Source organism: Eptesicus fuscus, chromosome 3 (assembly GCF_027574615.1).
Source record: "Eptesicus fuscus isolate TK198812 chromosome 3, DD_ASM_mEF_20220401, whole genome shotgun sequence".
Classification (NCBI taxonomy): Eukaryota; Metazoa; Chordata; class Mammalia; order Chiroptera; family Vespertilionidae; genus Eptesicus; species Eptesicus fuscus.
Window position 1 is genome coordinate 34136939 of NC_072475.1, and position 19245 is coordinate 34156183.

General features: G+C 40.7%; 1 protein-coding gene and 1 pseudogene across 6 annotated transcripts in view; one reads left to right on the plus strand and one right to left on the minus strand.

The window, feature by feature from the left end:
* The window catches only part of NLGN1 (neuroligin 1), a 698104-nt gene that overhangs the window by 450454 nt on the left and 228405 nt on the right, over window positions 1-19245 (plus strand). The window lies entirely within an intron of this gene.
* On the minus strand, window positions 676-5436 carry LOC103286775 (lipoyl synthase, mitochondrial-like; annotated as a pseudogene).

A 19245-nucleotide genomic window follows, 5' to 3' on the forward strand; every position in this document is an offset into this window, starting at 1 on the left:
TACCCTTTCAGTTGTACTGGCAGTATTTGAATAAATCTACTTACTAATGTGATTAGAAATAGTGTAGCAGAGAGTAAATATGGAAAGCCAAGTTTTTTTTCAAAGTTATGCATTATTTTTATTAAAAATAATAGTTCACATATTTTAAAATTCAAACAGAATTGGCTATCTACACCACATATTTTACAATATAGCCAATGTAAAAATCAACACTCAAACTCTTAATCCTTTCTAAATCATTCCAAAGATGTTATACTGTTATATAAAGAACATATCTTATTATAAGTAATCTGATCAGAGTCTCAAACTATATTGACTGTTTCATCATAGTATGTCATTTATCAGAATGCAACTTGTCAATGATGCATAAGTAACAGAGGCTTAAGATTTTCCTAGAACTTTTCAATGTATTTTTACTTATTCTGTAAAACAGTAAACTCTTGCAAAGATGTTTTATAATTACATCACAGCAAGCAATTGTCTTTTGGGACAAAAAAAAAGGTATGCTAAAAGGCAAATACATCTCTATAATTAAATATACACAGCTTACTGACATTTTTCTCAAAACAAAAATGAGGATTCACCTAGTGAAGCATAGACATTCTGCCTCTACCTCTGTTAGCAAATGGGATCAAGGTCTAAAAATCCCTGTGATCTTGAATGTCTTGTTAAGTGTTAGGAGGCTTTTGTTTTTCTTTTAGCCACTAAATTTTTCAGGAAAAATTCACCTGCTTTATATGAAGAACGCACCAGAGGGCCACTTGCAGTATAATGAAATCCAAGTTCGTTTCCTACCTTTTCCCAGTATTTGAACTTTTCAGGAGTAATGTATTCTTCAACCTTGAGACTGCGCTTTGTCGGCTGCATATACTGTCCTAAAGTCAAACAATCCGGCCTCACAGAGTAATTTCATTGTTGCATATACTTGCTCATCATCCTCGCCTAAACCCAACATTATAGACGTTTTAGAAATAACATCAGGCTGAATCTCCTTGGCATGTTTCAGGACACGCAGAGACTGGTCGAAATTGGCCCTGGGATCACGAACTTGACTCTGTAATTCTGGAACTGTTTCTACGTTGTGTGCAAATACATCTAATCCCGACAGAGCGACTTTTTCTATTGCTTTAACATCTCCTTGGAAATCAGGAGTGAGACATTCCACAAGAATTTTTGGATTCCTTTCCTTTAGGTATGCTACAGTCTTTGCCAAGTGCTCAGCTCCTCCATCAGGCATATCATCTCGATCCACAGATGTCAGGACAACGTAATCCAGACCTCACTCTGCAATTGCCTTGGCAGTATTGTAGGGCTCGTTGGCGTCTATTGGAGGTGTTTCTTGCAGTCTTAACGGAACAAAATCTGCAACCTCTTGTACACGTGTCGCCCATCAACATGATCGTGGCTATGGCAGTGGCATATTTTCCACCTCCCCAGCACTCTCCAATATTGGGGCATCGAGCTTCCTCACACACTGTATGGAGATTTAAATTTCGCAAACTATTTTTCAGTTTATTGTAATTTTTCCCCATGGGAACCTTTGTCTTTAGCCATGGAGGTAGTCTTAACCTTTCTCCTTTCTGGCGTTTAAAGTTCCCTTTATATTCATCCCATGTGCTCTTGTCTGCAAGATCACCAGATATAAAATCTTGAAGGTCTGGTCCAGTCTGTAAAAATTCCTTTTTTTTATCTGGCAAGGAACTTACCACTCGGACTCGACTGCATAAATATGTTCCAAATGCTTGGGGTCTCATGGCGCGGACCACTACCCCAAAGCATAGAGATATCTCCCTGTTTTGTTTTCTAGCAGGGTTCCGGGATCTAAATTTCCAGGAAAAAAAACACACACACAAAAAAAAAAAAACAGATCGAGAATCGCCTCTGGATTTATGGACATATTACCCAAACTATCCCTGGAAAGCCAGGTTTTAAAATTATTTTTTCTTGTCAGCTGAAACAAAGAAGTCTTTTCCATCTTTTGAAATAATTTCTATAATATTTTCTATAATAATTCCATTGAGCCAGTTTGGCTTAGTGGATAGAACATCTTCCCCCACACTGAAGGGTCCTGGGTTCCATTCTGGTCAAGGGCACTTACCTCAGTGTATCTCAGTTTCAGGCTCCATCCTGGCTAGGGCCAGGGCCTGTGAGGGAGGCAGCTCTCACATCTGAGTTTCTCTCTCTGTGTCTCTCCCTCTCCCTTCCACTCTTTATAAAGCAAATGGAAAAATAGCCTCAGGTGAGGATTAACAACAACAACAACAAAGAGTTAATCAGATTTGCTTAGTTTCAGGAAACTTGATAAAAGGATATTAGGGTAAAACTATTTTCTTGGGTCATTATACTCTTAGTGTTTTAACAATGACCTAAAGAAAAAGGTGCTATCTCAATATACAGAGATTTATTGCAAACATATTGGTAAGAACTGTTCCTATTCCTTTGCAAGAGCATGTGAAAAATTGAAACTCCGTAGTATATTTTCTTATATATAATTTAGCAGTGACTTGAAATTGCTTTTATATATAAAAAGATGACAATAGTATTTCCTCAAATGGACTCTAATACAAGAGTTTTGTTCTTTAAATAATAATGGAAAATTGAACATTGACGGAATAACATTCATCTCTGCTTTATTAAGAGCAGCGCTACTGCCTCTAATAGAAGCAAACGGACTTTATTCATTGCTTTCCTTTGTGTGTTTATGCCTCTTGCAGCTCTATATCAGTGCATGGTAAATGGGGTTGTGCAGAATTTCTGGGGCGATCTCCTCATGATCTTTAAGGCGCAATCCCCTCAATGTGACATTGACTGGACTCCAGTTACCTCTTGTTTCCGTGTTTGAGGCCACATTACTATGTTCAAACCAACACATACTTTTTTCTGTGCTTACATGGAATTAAAATAATATTCTTTTATTGATTTCAGAGAGGGAGGGAGGGAAAGAGAGAGAGAGAGAGTAATTTTTCCCCATGGGAACCTTTGTCTTTAGCCATGGAGGTAGTCTTAACCTTTCTCCTTTCTGGCGTTTTAAGTTCCCTTTATATTCATCCCATGTGCTCTTGTCTGCAAGATCACCAGATATAAAATCTCGAAGGTCTGGTCCAGTCTGTAAAAATTCCAAAGAGAGAGAGAGAGAGAGAGAGAAACATCAATGATGAGAGAGAATCATTGATTGGCTGCCTCCTGCATGCCCTGCACTGGGGATCCAGTCTGCAACTGCCCTGACCTGGAATTGAACTCCTGGTTCATAGGTCGGCGCTCAACCACTGAGCAATGCAGGCAGGGCAGAATAAAAATAATCTTAATGCAACTTTGTAAGTATCTGTTTTCTATGGATTAAACCTTAGAAAATATAGATTTATACCTCTATTCCATAAGGGAACTCTCCATGCCCATGCTGCCTATTTTATAAAATTGAGGTGAATATAAAACAACAATTGTATAATTACATGTTTGTGAAGTATCAGAGGTTGGATTCCACTGCTAAGCAAGGAATTGCTCTCTCATTCCTTAATTTTATTTATCCAATTTTATTTATCATCCATCCAATAATTTTTACAGGAGCCAATAGTAAATATCTATGAAAATTGTACAGTATATTTCATTTGTTTTGTTTTGATGAATTACAAACAAATATATCTTGAAATTGTTAAGAGAAGTTATTAATGATTAATAGGTGAGATTTCTAGAGTTTTAAATATTTTTATTTTCACAATAAAATTAATATTAAATAAAAGAGATGTCCCCATGTGGTCAAAGATCCTGCCCCCATGTGGACACAAGATGGCCACCACAGATGGCCAGCAGGAGAGGGCAGTTGGGAGGCACCCAGCCTGCAAGGAAGGGCAGTTGAGAAGGACCAGGCCTGCAAGGGAGGGCAGTTGGAGGTGATCAACCCTGCAGGAGAGGGCAGTTAGGAGTGACCAGGCTGGCAGAGGAGGGAAGTTGGGGGAAAACAGGATGGCAGCGGAGTGGTTAGGGGGTGATCAGGCTGGCAGGCAGAAGCGATTAGGGGCAATCAGGAAGGCAGGCAGGCAAGCAGTTGCGAGCCAGCAGTCCTGGATTGTGAGAGGGATGTCCGACTGCCCGTTTAGGCCCAATCCTAAACGGGCAGTCGGACATCCCTCGAGGGGTCCCAGATTGGAGAGGGTACAAGCTGGGCTGAGGGACAACCCCTCTCCATGCACGAATTTTGTGCACCGGGCTTCTAGTTCTATATATAAGTGAGATGTTTTAAGATGGGATTTATAGATTGAGCATTATCCAAATCCATTTATTGAGTGGCTACCATATGAACATACCATTATATTTGCTTGAGAGAACTGCAAAAAAAAAAATTTTTATGACAGTTCTCATCCTTGGGAATTTTACAATATGATCTGAGGGATACGAAAAATGAGTAAATCTTAAACACACACACACACACAAGTACACATAGCAAAGTATTAAGTATAAGGAACAGCAAGGACATGGTATACTACTGGAGTCTAGAAACTTTGTAGATAGTTCTATGTATATCACTATTTTATTTGTATAATTAAATAGTTTTACCCACCCCCAAATATTCTAGATAGTCTAAAATAGATATAATTTACAAGTTATTTCTTTAAGACAAAAATAATTGACAAAATTTATATGCAGGAATTTCTTTTTTCTTTTCTTTTTTTCTTTTTTTTTTTTTTTTTTTTTTTTTTAGGAATAATCAATTTGAAACCAAATAGGGACACTAGGGTTCAAAATGGCTGCTCTGAGGTTTAAACACTTGTGATGGGTGGGCAAAAAGCTATAGTATGAGCTTTCTAGAAGGCAAAAAAAAAAAGAAAATCTGATCAAATTTGTCATTTAGAAGAACTAAATAAAGCATATGTACAAGAAGAAACCCTATCCTTAGTACTCAGAAAGAAGATAAACCTTTTGAATATATTCTCAAGAAGAGAACATGAGAGAGAGTCAACATTCCCAGGGGCATTTCTATAAACACAACAGACATCAGAGGATTATATCTTAAAGTAATCCCTTCAGATGGACTGCTGGTTTAATATTAATTTGATCTGGAGATCAGTTGTGTTGTATAATTTCAGACCAGTTCTTTCAATATCTATATATATAAAAGCCTAAGCAACCGTTATGACAGACTTGTCGACCAGTCGCTATGACATGCACTGACCACCAGGGGGAAGATGCTCAATGCAGGAGCTTCCCCCTGGTGGTCAGTGTGCTCCCACAGCCAACCTCCGGCAGCCGGTCAACCTCCCATGCAGCTAAGACTCCGGGCACCGGAGAATCTGGGTCCAGGAAGACTGTAGGAGGAAAGTGGCCCCAACGCTGATTGAGACAGAGTAGCAGCTCAGAGGAGACAGAAGGGGCAAGGCAATAGCCTAACTGCAAAGATGTAAAGTAAGCACCACTGCCATCTTACCTCTGCCACTGCACCATGCTGCGTTGCTTGCCTTTCTGCCCCCGTCAGCCACTTCTAGCTCGGCCCTGCAACTTTTTGGGCTCCCAACCGCTGATTGGCTAGCACTCTTACAGTGGTGTGCTACCATTGGCCAAAGTCAGCTACCTATCATGCTTGGGGATGGATCCCCAAGAAAATGTGTGGCTGAGGTAGAAGAGATGACCCGTCTGTCTGTTAGCAACTCTGCCCCAGGAAAAGTGAGGTGGCCCGAGCGCGGGCAGTGAAGTAGAGCTGTATTTCCACCTCTGAGCGTAGCTGGTGTTCAGGCTATTTTGGGGCACTCTGTCTGTTGTCTTTGCTTGTCACTACCTCAGCACATTTACACAATTAGATTGGGGCCTGCAGCCAACCTCTTGCAGCCCCCCTCCACCCCACCCCATGCATAAATTCGTGCAGTGGGCCTCTAGTTTTTTTAATAATTCTTTATTATTGAAAGTACTACATATGATCCCCTTTTTCCCCCATTGGTCCCCCTACTGCCCCCCCCCCCCGCCCAGGCCTTTAACACTCTATTGTCTTTGTCCATGGGTTATACATATAGACATACAAGATCTTTGGTTGATTACCCCCCCCTCCCCTTTCAAAGCTTTAATTTCCTTACCTGTACACTGAGAGGATTAGATAGATTACATTGTTTAGAAAAGACATTTTAGCTTAGTGTGGAAAATAGAGAAGAGGTAAAATCACTGGTGTGAATGCTGGCAAAGCAGGTGGAAATACTGAGTTTGGTCATATGTAAATTGACATCCTGGTACAAATTTAAGGAGACAGTTGGAAAGGCAACCAATCAGGGCTGAAATAAAACTTGCAGATTAGTGTCATGTGTCACCAATTAGAGTTATGAGGAAAAACATTTCTTCTGGAGGGACTGTAGAAGAGGCAAGAACCAATTCATAAAGATGGATGTGCCAATCTATAAGTAATGCCAAAATTAAGAGATTAAATAGGAACCAACAAAAGTGATAGAAAAAACAAAGTTCAAGAATTTAAAGAGGATAATGATAAATGATTATTTATGAATCATAATAAAAAGTACTTGAGAATAGGAAACATTAATAATATGATAAAATATAGTTAATGGATATAAATTAAATACATATGAATTTTTATAATATAAGTAACTAGAGGCCTAGTGCACGCAATTGGTACACTCGGGTGGGGGGGGTCCCTCGGCCCAGCCTGCGCCCTCTCTCAGTCTGGGAGCCCTTGGGGGATGTCTGACTGATTCCTTAGGCCTGCTCCCTTAGGAGAGCCCTGACCACCAGGGGGCAGCTCCTGATTGAGCGTCTGCCCCCTGGTGGTCAGTGCACATCATAGCGACTGGTCGTTCCACTGTTTGGTCGATTTGCATATTAGCTTTTTTTTATATAGAATTACAGATGCTAGGTAACAAGATTTTTTTTTAATGCTAGAAAAACAGTTATTGTTCTAAAAATTTTTGGTATTCTATAAAAAGTGGTGAAATAAGTAAAAAGTCAAACAATAAGTTAGACTATCATAAATGTTAAAAGGCAAGCACAGCATTCTGCTCCTTTGCAAAAGGAACAGATCCATGGTGAGATTCATGGAAGCAGATCCATGGTGAGATTCATGAAGCAGAAAAATTCAAAATAATCACCCAGGATTAAAGCAGAGAGGAGGGGACAAGTACTTCAGAATATCTGAAACAGTATGGGCAAAGATTTGGAAGAGAGAAAGTGTGAGATTTTGGGAATAGTTAATAACTGTTAGTCATGTCGAGTACTGAAGTATACATAGACAGTTGTTATTGTTGTATTTAAAAGTTAGATTGAGACCCGAAATGCTGGTATGTGAAAAGTAATATTTAATTTGTTGGATGATAGGAAGCTATTGAAGGTTTATGTGCTAATATGTGGCATGATCAGGGAAGTTCTTCAGGAAGACACATCTGGCAGTAACGATAGAACAAAGTAGAGCAGAATTCTGGGATGGGAGGTCTCAGTGTTATGACAAGGGTATAGGTGGCCTGAACTAGGGAGGTCGCAATGGGAATGGAAGAAAGAATATAAAGAGGGCTAGCGAACTTGGCCAGTGATCCAATGTCATTTGTAACTATTGGAAAATGACAGTGCGGCCCAAGGCTAATCCCTTATCTCCAGTGCCATCTTTCTTACTTAGTAAAAATGGATTATGGTGTTTTGCTTCCACCTGTCTCAGAGATGCTGTCAGAATTGATTACACACATTTCCCCAAAGTAATCTAAAATGCTTTAATTCTTTGGAACTGGACACTATGTAAATAAAATTATTCATTATGTATAAAAGAGGAATACAGAATGATGGATGTGCCGGGCCAACATAAGAGAACTGTTTAAGAATACTGAGAGAAAGAAGCCAGATAATCAATATGGTGTTTAATGTTGAGGGCTAAAGATACCGATAGGAGAATCCTGAATAAAGGGATACAGAGGAGGATACAACGTTTGTTTGGGAGTTAAGACTGATGAAAGAAGGCTGCGCTCTGTTAAATATTTGCAAGAGAAAAAAGTGAGCATTTTAGGTTTACTGTTCAATATTAAGAAATAGGAAGAAAAAAGTTTAAAATAATAACTAGAGGTCGTTTGTAGTGTCTATGAAAAGGGACAGGAAGAGTTATGCAGATAAGTGTACGTTCTGAATTTTATACTAAACATGACCAATACTTCCATGTGCTGCTGCATGACAGAATAGCATTTTATTTCAAAGACCATCACTAGAGTTCTAGAACTCAACTGACTAGAGTGCAAAAGAATGGGCATTATTTTAGGCTACTCAGGTACTGGTATTAGGGAGTTAAACACTTGGAGTGCCCGGGAAAACCATTTTGGGGTTATGTTTTTAGCTGATGCTTCTAGTGATAACCATGGAAATAAAGAGATTCAATTCAGCAAAATTTGTACACTGAAACTTCTACTTTTTTTATTTTTCTTATTCCTAGTATGATTATGGTCCAGATTGAACAAGTATTTTTCACAGATAAAAAGTTTATGATAAACTGATAGAAAATAGTGCATTATTTATCTTAAAAAGTAAGCTAGGCTTTGGATTAAAAAATGAAATTAATTACATTGTGCTTTAGGCCTTCCCGCCCTCGGAACTATGCTGCACCAACCACTTGGACTTATTCTCACCAAGGGTTTCTTTAAAACTTTTTCTTTTCTCAGCTGATAATATCTTTAGATTGAACTCATGAATGTTGAAGAACATTTGAAAATCACAGGAGGGAAGCTATCGTGGTGCAATGGGTACTAGAGCTATTTCTCTGTGGGCAAGAAGTGTCACTTCTGTCTCTTTAGCCAGTTGAGCATGATGACTCCAGCAACAGAGAGAAGAGTGCACTAGGTTAAGAGGTCAGATAATGGGAAAAAAAGCTTTGGCCACAATCAGCAAAGCATTGTCAAGGGGTGCCGTCAACAGTGCTCCTAAGGATGTCAGTATAAATATTTGAAAGTCCAAGGGCATTTCACTGGAGATTAGGACTTGGTGAGTGTGTGAAATCACCAAGTCCATGGTTTGCAAAGAATTTTCTGTGAGATTCTGATGTTCTTTAGACTTCCCTCTTGGCCAAATGCAGGAGGTAAGAGACCAAGCAGGAGGTCTAGTCCCCTACTCCAGTTCTACCACACCAACTCTGATTTACTTGTTTTACGTATCGGAGTTGCAGGAATTATCACCTTAAGAGATAAGATTTTACTTTTAAAAAATGCTAAACGTGAGATTCAAGGAGTCAGAGTGGGTCACCTAAGTCCCCATGGGTCTCCCATTCCAGGGTGTCTCCCACAATGCCATCATGCTCATTTGTGAAGAGTCCCAGGTGGGCTCTCTTAGCCCAAGTTGAAGAGACAGGCTCAGTGAAGATTTGGTGTATCACCCCTGATATGTTGCCAAGCCCCACGTTTCACTGATGAGGCCGTTCCAATTTCACCTCTGTGTGCTGGCAGCTGCCACACACACCAAGGAGGGCTCCCATTTGCTTTTTTTGTGAATTGGCATTTGCTGTAGCAGGTTTCTTGCAATCTGCTGTGAGGCAGACTTCTTAGTATCAATTTGGAATGGCTCTGACTTTCTCTTACCCTTATGTATGTCAATCAACTCTACATGGACGCTTGGAGGATGCTTCAGGGACGTGAATGAGATTGAAAAGCTTATAAACCAGGGCATCTCACAAAAACTAAGGGAAAGGGGTAATTATGCGACTCAGGGGCATGGGGAGAACTAATGGGATCAAACGAATAAAAGGAGGTGTTTCTTGAGAGCAAGGGACATTAGCTTGTGTGAAAGCCCAAAAAAGACTGTGGAATTAGACTTTGTGTCATTAATATATTTACCCCACCCAACCAGGAGTGACAAATATATCACTGGCACATAGACAAGCCTCACATGCTTTTGCTCTGTCTAATTTTCTGTTTGTCTGAGGAAAGACGCAGTGCAATACTATTAAAAAGAGATGTAGATTTATGCGTTGGACAGTGATAGCTCTAGACATGTGTGTTGTTTGATTTTCCAGTGCCCATAAAGGCCCCCTACCTCTCTGTGGAGAAATTTAGTTATTCATGTAACATAGTCTGTTTTCCCACTTAGCTCAAGGCTCACACACTCCAAGCAATTATTCAGTAAGATGTTCATTTCTCCTTTTACTTGCAGCCTCACACTCACTTTGAGGTGTCCCTGGACTTTCTCCTCTATGAACCAGTTTATGAAGGTGCCAGGTGGGAAGTGACAGATGAGATTGTCATTGCAATCTGGGGCAAAGGTAGGACATGTGTTAGGTAGGGACCAAATTACTCGGTGCATCAATCTGTAAAGACATATGTGTTTGAGACATACTCTGACATGATTCTGGGTTGATAGCATGTTCTACTTTTCTGCTTTCCTCAAAAGAATATTATTATTATTTTTTTCTTCTGGAGGCTTTATTAAAGAGTTAAGAGAATTGATGAATTTTTTTTTTAATTTAGCAAGGGATGTAACTTGAAATGAATAACTTATCATAAATAAGCACCAACGCTTAAAAAAGCCAGGAGGCAAAGTTTATTGGGACCCGTGAACATATTAGCTTAAACACATTTTAACAAATTGCCGTATTTCTTATTATAGCATATATTTCAATGCATTAAGTAGGGTGGTACTGTATTCATTCTGGTTGAAGGACCTGGAGAATATTTCACTGAAGAAGCAACGTTTGAACTAGCTTTGGGAAGAAGAGGATGTTGGCTGGCTTAGGAAGGAGCAACACAGGCTTCCGGTTTGAGATGGCAGTGGACAAAGATCCTGAACTCACCTCCTCCCATGAACACGTTGAATTTACATCTGCAAACAGAGCAATTCCCTTGTAGAGGGCGTGTAGGAGGTGGGTGATCATAGATTCTCTCTCATCATTGATGTTTCTCTCTCTCCCTCTCCCTCTCCCTTCCTCTCTGAAATCAATTTTTTTTTTCTTTTTAAGAAAGAAACTGACTTGTCTTATGTGACTAGAATGATAGGCATCTGGAGGACAAAGGTGGAGAGAAATCTGAAAAGCAGGGCATTTGTGAAATCATGAAAGATTTGGGGCATTTTGGAAAGATTCACTCATGTGTTCAGTTCAGCACTCCTAAGCAACAACTGAACGTCATGTACTACCTTCTGTCTTGCCCCTAAAACATAATCCTCACCCTCAAACAGCTAGTGGAGAGGCCGGGCACGCAACAATGGAACCTGTCTTCAGATTTTAAGAATAAAATGGTTTAACATATATAAAACAGGTAAAACAATGGTTGACACATTGGGAGCACCCTGTAAATGTTCGCAATAATCCCTTCCATACTTGATTTTCCCCCCTTAATCTTATCAATAAAGTCAGAACATTCTTAATGTCAGGTATGAGTAGCCAATAAAACAGGACATTGAATTTGTTTTGTTTGTCTCTTTTAGCAGTAGTTTGCAGCCCATCTATCTGTCTGAACAGGATCTAAGTATAAATTGTGTTTTCAATAAGTGCTAAGATGTATTGAGAGCAGATTATATCAAGCAGTGTGCTCCAGTTTTACATGCATTACCTCTAGTATTTAATCCTCACAACTCTATGAGGCAGATACCATTATTATCCTTTTTTAAAGATGAGAAAGCTAAGGCTTAAAGGGATTAAGTAATTTGCCTAAGGAAATTTGAGCACAGCTCTATCCCCAGAAATCAAGCTCTTAACCATATCTTACAGCCTATCTAACCAGAAATACATTTTAGATATTTTGCAGTGTTGTAGTAACTGTATTGGGTGATTCCTCATGTCTCCATTTCTCCCATACTTTATGCTTCATTCTTTCAAATGTGTTTTCTTAATAATGACAGTATAGCTTATTTTTCTTTTTTTGAAATCAGGTTCTTGGGGTTCTGAAAGCAGTTTATACTGAAAACAAAGATAGACTGGAAAAATTGTTTTAATAATTTTCATCTTGGAAAATAATTACTTTTTTCTTTTTATTGAATTATATGTAATATAAAATTATCATTCACCTGTTTGAATAAACAGTCTGATGTTTTTCTTTTTACTAACTCAGTGTTATAATTTTCTTAAAAGTGGTAAATGTAACATCTTTTATTGGACCGGGTTTTACTATCAGCACAGAGAAGAATTCAAAGTTCTCACCACATAATTCTTGAAGACCATTTTTATTTTTTTTAAATATGTTTTTATTGATTTCAGAGAGGAAGGGAGAGGGAGAGAGAGATAGAAACATCAATGATGGGAGAGAATCATTGATTGGCTGCTTACTGCATGGCCCCCACTGGGAATCAAGCCCACAACCCGGGCATGTGCCCTTGACTGGAATCAAACCCTGGACCCTTCAGTCCATAGGCTGACACTCTATCCACTGAGCCAAACTGGCTAGGGCTTGAAAACATTTTTTATAGTCACTCCTCACAGAGAGAATGGTCATTTGTTTTTATTTTCCTGTAATAAAGCATTTAATTAAACATTACATTTCCGTATGTCATTTGCAAAAAAGCTCAAATGTTGTATTTCAGACTTAAGAAAACCATTCTCCTTTCAGGCAATTTTAATAAATTGAGAAGCTTTGTCATTATTTATTATGATAAACATGAACTTGATCAAATTAATAATAAAGGACTTCTAATTTATTTTTTGATTCTTTCATTGCCTTGGGGAATACAGTTTTTTAAATAATGTGACTTTTAAGTTACATATATACTTTTTTTACATTTTTCTATATTAGGATTAATTACTTGCTGACTGACATTTTGAGTTGGGTCCTATTTTCCTCTCACCTAATTACATCCAATCATTTTGTTATCCTTCTGTAATTTTATGACAACCCTACTACAAGTATTGTGACTGTAGATTGATGTGCCACAGCTTCGTATATTCTTGTAATTTAGGGCCTATTAGTGGCAGACTGGGAGAAAAAAAAAAAACAAGAACTTAATTGGTTTCAAATTGGCTGTAAATTGTAATTAGAGGAGAAGAGAAATAAGTCATAATTTAGGTGTTTTGTATCACAACAAAATTTAGAGGCATTGATCTGTCAGGGCACTGTTTTTTGTGGGGGAAGGGGACAATTCTGGGTAATTAGACATTATGCTGCAATGCTTAGCAGAAACAGAAATCAGCACCTGTGGACTTGCTGATAAGCTTTAATTTGGCAGCAGGACTCTTTGGCATCCCATAGCCCTAGGTCTGTGGGTTTGAAAGTATAATTACATATATATTAGAGGGGCCCGGTGCACTAAATTTGTGCACTCGGGGGGGTGGCGGTCCCTCAGCCTAGATTGTGAGAGGGTGCAGGCCAGGCCGAGGGACCCCACTGGTGCAGGATTGGGCCAGGGAGGGATGTGGGAGGTTGGCCAGCTGGATAGGGACTGCAGGAGGGCTCCAGGACGTGTCTGGCCCATCTTGCTCAGTTCTGATCAGCCAGACCCCAGCAGCAAGCTAACCTACCGGTCAGATATATATAAGCCTAATATGCTAAGTGTCCGGTCGTCCAGTTGGCCATTCAACCAATCAAAGTGTAATATGCTAATGATATGCTAAGGCCACTCAACCGCTCACTATGATGTGCACTGACCACCTGGGGGCAGATGCTCTGACCAGTAGGTTAGCTTGCTGCTGGGGTCCAGCTGATTTGGACTGAGCATGATGGGCTGAACACACCCTGGAGCCTTCCCACAGTCCTTCCCTGGCTGGCCAACCTCCCGAGTCCCTCCCCAGCCTCAATCGTGCACCAGTGGCCTGGCCTGAGCCCTTTTGCAGTCCGGGCTGAGAGACCCTACAAGTGCATAAATTTCATTCACTGGGCCTCTAATACACACACACACACACACACACACACACACACACACACACACACACACAGTGGCCTGGTGCACGAATTTGTGCACATTGAAAGGAAAGTAATTTGAAGAAATATTTTAATATTGCTATTTGCCCTTTCTCCCTCAATGCTTGGGAGCCAGGTGGCAGCCCCACCTTCCACTGCTTCAGCTTACCGCTGTCTGCAGGGCGATCGGCGGGGCGATCAGGCCTCCACTCACATCTGTCTTGGCCTGGTGCTGCCCGCTCACCTGCTCCACCATCCCTCTGCAGTCCCACTCTCATCAGGGCCCATCGGGGCCAGCAGCACCTCCACTGCCTCCCGCTGCCAGTGCCACGTCGCCGACACCCACCATGTTCTGCACCGCCTCCTGGTGGTCAGCATACGTCATACCGAGTGGTTGAACTCCCAGTTGAACTCCCAGTAGAGGGGACAATTTGCATATTAGGTTTTTATTATATAGGATATACATACTAGAGGCCAGGTGCACAAATTTGTGCACAGGTGGGGTCCCTCGGCCTGCCCAATGATCAGGGCTGATTGGGACTGGTGGACCAGGTGGAAGGACCACAAGAGGTTGTCCGGCCATGGGAAGTTGGCTGTGGGATCATACTGACCACCAGGGGGCAGCTCCTGCACTAAGTATCTGCCCCCTGTGTGGTCAGTGCGCATCACAGTGACCAGTCAAGCAGTCGTTCGGTCGCTTAGGCTTTTAGATAGATGATAGATAGATAGATAGATAGATAGATAGATAGATAGATAGATAGACAGACTAGAGGTTCGGTGCATGAAATTTGTGCTCTGGAGGGGGGAAGTCCCTCAGCCTGACCTGTGCCCTCTCACTGTTCAGGAGCCCTCGGGGGATGTCTGAATGCAGCTTAGGCAGGGAGCAGGCCTAAGCTGGCAGTTGGATATCCCTCTCGCAGTCCAGGACCCCTCGGTCCTTACCACCCACCTGCTCACTGTTCCTTACCACTCAGCTTGCTGCTCCTTAGCACGGCCGTGGAGGCGGGAGAGGCTCCCACCTCTACTGCTGCGCTCGCCAGCCAAGAGACTGGCTTCTGGCTAAGCGGTGCTCCCCCTGTGGGAGTGCACTTACCAACAGGGGGCAGATCCTGCATTGAGCATCTGCCCCCTTGTGGTCAATGCACATCAGCAACTGGTGATTCTGGTCGTTCCGCCGTAATGGTTGCTTAGGCTTTTATTATATAGATAGCCTTCCACCAAGACACAAGGCATAGAAATGAGTTGCTTGGCAAGCGGATTTGAAGAATCACCCTCCATAAAGTTGTCTAATCAATATATATTATTGTTGCCACCAGAAGCCATCTCTGGCTGAAAGTAGCATTGATCCTACAATGGTCATGGTGTGGATTTGGCTGCCACATCTATCAACTATTGCTTTCCAGAGTTCATTCTGCTCATCTGACTTGCTAGGTGGGATCCTTTTTACCCCCTCAGTTCTCCATTAGCATCTCCCCCAAAGCTCAATCAAAAAGGATGACTTTCCCTTATGGAGAGGAAGTCATCTGCAATCAAGGGAACTGACGCTGCTAAATTCCCTGGTTATAATGACACAACTAGTTCTGCTTGGTGGGGGATGGAAGGGTAAATAATTTCCTTTAATTTGCTATATCCATCTTTCTATTTCTCTCTCAATAAAATGAAATAGTCTTAGATATTGAAGAGATGTCCTAGATATTGTGGAGTCAGATATAGAAGGAAGAGTAAAAGATTCAGATTGGCATTCTCCCTGGGCATTGGTGGTGATTTTGAGGGAGTTACAGCTAAGATGATTTCTTTGCCTTTCCAGTTAAGTGACTGTGGAATGCAGTAATAATACAGATGGCAAGTGGTAACAAGGCAGGTAAGAATATATGTACCAGTATTTTTTATGCCTCCTTTATCAAGTGAATGAGTTCAGAGCTTTTTATATCATTATTCATGAATAAGCAATCTGTACATGGGGAATAAGCCAGAGAGGCAGGTTTTATTTTCACATTTGACTTTTTAGAATTATGAAAACTTAACTTCTTTAACTCCATATGCTTGTACATCGTTTTGACACATTCTGTAATGAAATTTTATGGCAAAGTAAAGCATTTTTTACTGGAGAGTACCTGTTTCAGTTAAATTAGATAAAAGCGCATGAATTGGACCCAGTTCCCATGCCATTGCAAATGAATCTCATTTTTACAGATTTGGGAAAAGAGCATTCGGAGTGCCATGTTGCAGCACTAAATAGAGAGATTTTATGTATTTCATCTTGCTTCTTTCTTGCCATTTCCCAGGGATCATCAAAATGCCTGAAACACAATTGGTAGGTGTATATTTGTTGAAGAATTCATAAATAAATAAATGAAAATGAATCAAAAACTACTTGAGGGCCCAGCCAGTGTGACTCAGTGGTTGAGTGTCAACCTATGAACCAGGAGATCACAGTTTGATTCCAGTCAAGGACACATGCCTGGATTGTGGGCTCGATCCCCAGTAGGTGTCATGCAGGAAGCAGCCGATCAATGATTCTCTCTCATAGTTGATGCTTCTGTCTCTCCCTCTCCCTTCCTCTCTGAAATCAATTTAAAAAAATTAAAAAATATATATATAACTGGAGGAATTTGCATTATAAATCACTTTCATATATTTTAAATATTAATAAAAATATTAATATATCCTTTAATTTCACCTGCCTTGTCTCTGCCAACACATGGAAGGATGGTTTAGAATTAGTCATGTGCTTTATATGATTACTTTGAAAATATTGTATTTCTTACAATATTTTTTATATTTTTAAAGCAGGAAATTTTAAAGCAGAAATATATAAAGTAATAATTTTTCTGATACCTCCTTATCTAAAGATAAGTTATATTGCCAAAGGTTACACATGTCCTTATGCAAGATATTGAAAACTTCTAAAGCAAATGCCACGTCTTTTACCTTCAACCCTGTGGGTTTGGGGATGAAATGTGAGTAATCTGATCTACAAATATATTCACAAATGTGTATAACATCTGTATGTACAGAGAGTATGAACAGCTTCCTGTTGCTCTTTAATACTTTTCTGAGCTTCCATGATGTGCCTGGTGCTAATTGGGCACCTCCATTATTTTCCATCTGTGCCCACTGTCAAAGCTGCCAGCCATTGTACTGCTTGGACCCCAGAGCCTATGGCTGAGAGCCTGACAGGGTATATGGTTCAATCCAGTATTTCTTCCTGGGCAACTTAGCTATAGTAAAGGGATCAGATCACTGTCCCCAGCATTGATTTAGGCTATGAAATAGAGCCAAGGGTTATCACGGTCTAAAGGCACATTTGCATGGGAAGGATGGTATATTAGAATTCCATATAACAGTATTCTCAGTGCCAATGAGATGGAATTGCTTAAGAGTGGAACTACTATAAATGAAAGGAATGGGTGGCGGGGGGACTTACATAATCAAATTGGTGGGCATGATATAAAATGTTTACTCTTTGTCAAATAGTGTATTAAACTAAATGAAATTAACCTCTCTGAAAAAATCTTGAGAAAACCATACCTCCTCTTTAAGCTAATTAAGCATTTATTACAGTTATTAAGACTCTTCTTGGTGAAAATGAACATCCATGACTTCTTTAAATATTAGAATCAAGGCATGTACCATCACCACCTAATGCGAATCCTTAAGGGCAAACTCTGTGCAAGAAGCTCTACATGGATTATTATTTTTAATTTTAAAAACAATATTTCTTTTTAAAGAGAAGAAGGAAGAGGAGAGAGAAAAACATTGATGTGAGAGAGAAATATTGATTGGCTGCCTCCTGCATACCCCCTACCAGGGATGGATCCAACAACCTGGGCATGCGCCTTGACCAGGAATTGAACTGGCAACTCTTCAGTGCACAGGGTGAAGCCCAACAGATTGAGCCACACCAGCCAAGGCATTATTTCTAATTAAAAAAAAATAACTCCATAAGTTGATGCTATTACAAATTGATGGGAAAGAACTGAGGCACGGAGAAGGTAAGTAACTTTGCTGAATAAACATAGCATGCAAGTGTCTGAGCTGGACACTGGAACCTGGCTGTGCTGTGGTAACATAACTCACATTCTTATTCCACTGTACACACTGCATCCAAGGGCCAAAGGCCCTCATGGATTCATAACTAATATCTGTAGCTTCTGAATTCTGACTTTTGTCATCCTTAAAACTGCTGGTGAATTGGAGTGGAGGCATCTATAAAAATTACTTAGTTTTTCTGAGGGCATTGAGAGTGGTCATCATGGAGCCACAACTGTTGAACTGGAGGTCTTCGATTCAGAGACATTTTTATATTTCATCTGTGTTTGCACATGCTACTCAGTATACATTCTATAATAAAAACTAGAGGCCCAGTGCATGATTGAATCATGCACGTGTAGGGTCCCCTACATGCTTTCGCTTTTCGCGGTGGAGCTGGGTGCCTGTCCACTGGTGCCGGAGCAGACAAGCACCCAGCTCCCCCACTTTTGATGGCCCGCGGCCGCTGAGCGGGGCTACCCTGCTGTTGAGAGGCCCCTGAGGGGGGCTGCCGCGGACACCTGGCTACCCTGCCGTTAAGAGGCGCAGCTGGGTATCCTCGGCAGGCCCCCTGGCAGCGGATCCGTGCCTCTCAATGGCCGGATAGGCCACCCCGAGTCCCACCCCCCAGCCTCCCGCCGCCCAATCGTGGGCGTAGCGGAGTGATGGTAATTTACATGTTACTCTATTATTAGATAGGATTTGGGTTGGGGTTGAAGATGATAGGGAGAGCAGTGAAATGTCAATATTTTGTTTCCCCTATTCCAAATAAACCTGAACAGACTGCTCCATCTCATATGTTAGCAGATCATACAGCCTCCACCATGCATATCTTGGACTTTATGAGTTGTGAAAAACAGAGGAAGGGGAAGCAGAGGTAGGGCAGGAAAAGAGAAAATGGGACCCAACCCAAAACTGCAAAAAGAGCCAGACATGGGTTCTCTTTTATTCTTCTTGAGCAATAAGCTTTAAAGCAAGTGGAACAAAACTTTTCTTTGGAGCTCTTTCCCGTTACTCTCTCCCTCTCCAAGCAAATATTCATTTTTCTTGAAGGAGATTTCCGATCAGAATTAAACTCTCCCTTCCTCTTTCTAGCCACATACCAACCTGTCCTACAGTTCAACTTACTTACTCTTATAACTTCAAGATTCCTCCACTTATGGTCAATAATCATGTGAAGAGCCAAGCTGTAATTTTGTGCTTTTCACATTCTTAACTTATTTTACAATGGGATTTTAATGTGTTTTTAGCTGGCTCAAGCTGATAAGGAAAACTATATGAGTGCTGGCTTCTTGAGGTTACATCAATGTTGTGAATTATGTAATGAAACCTGTCTGCATTCCCATTCTAATGCTATTATCCTTCCAGCACTGAGCTAGAACACCGAAGGGGCCATTTAGGATCCCTCAGCCATTTTTAGCTTGAGAAATCAGATTCTTTT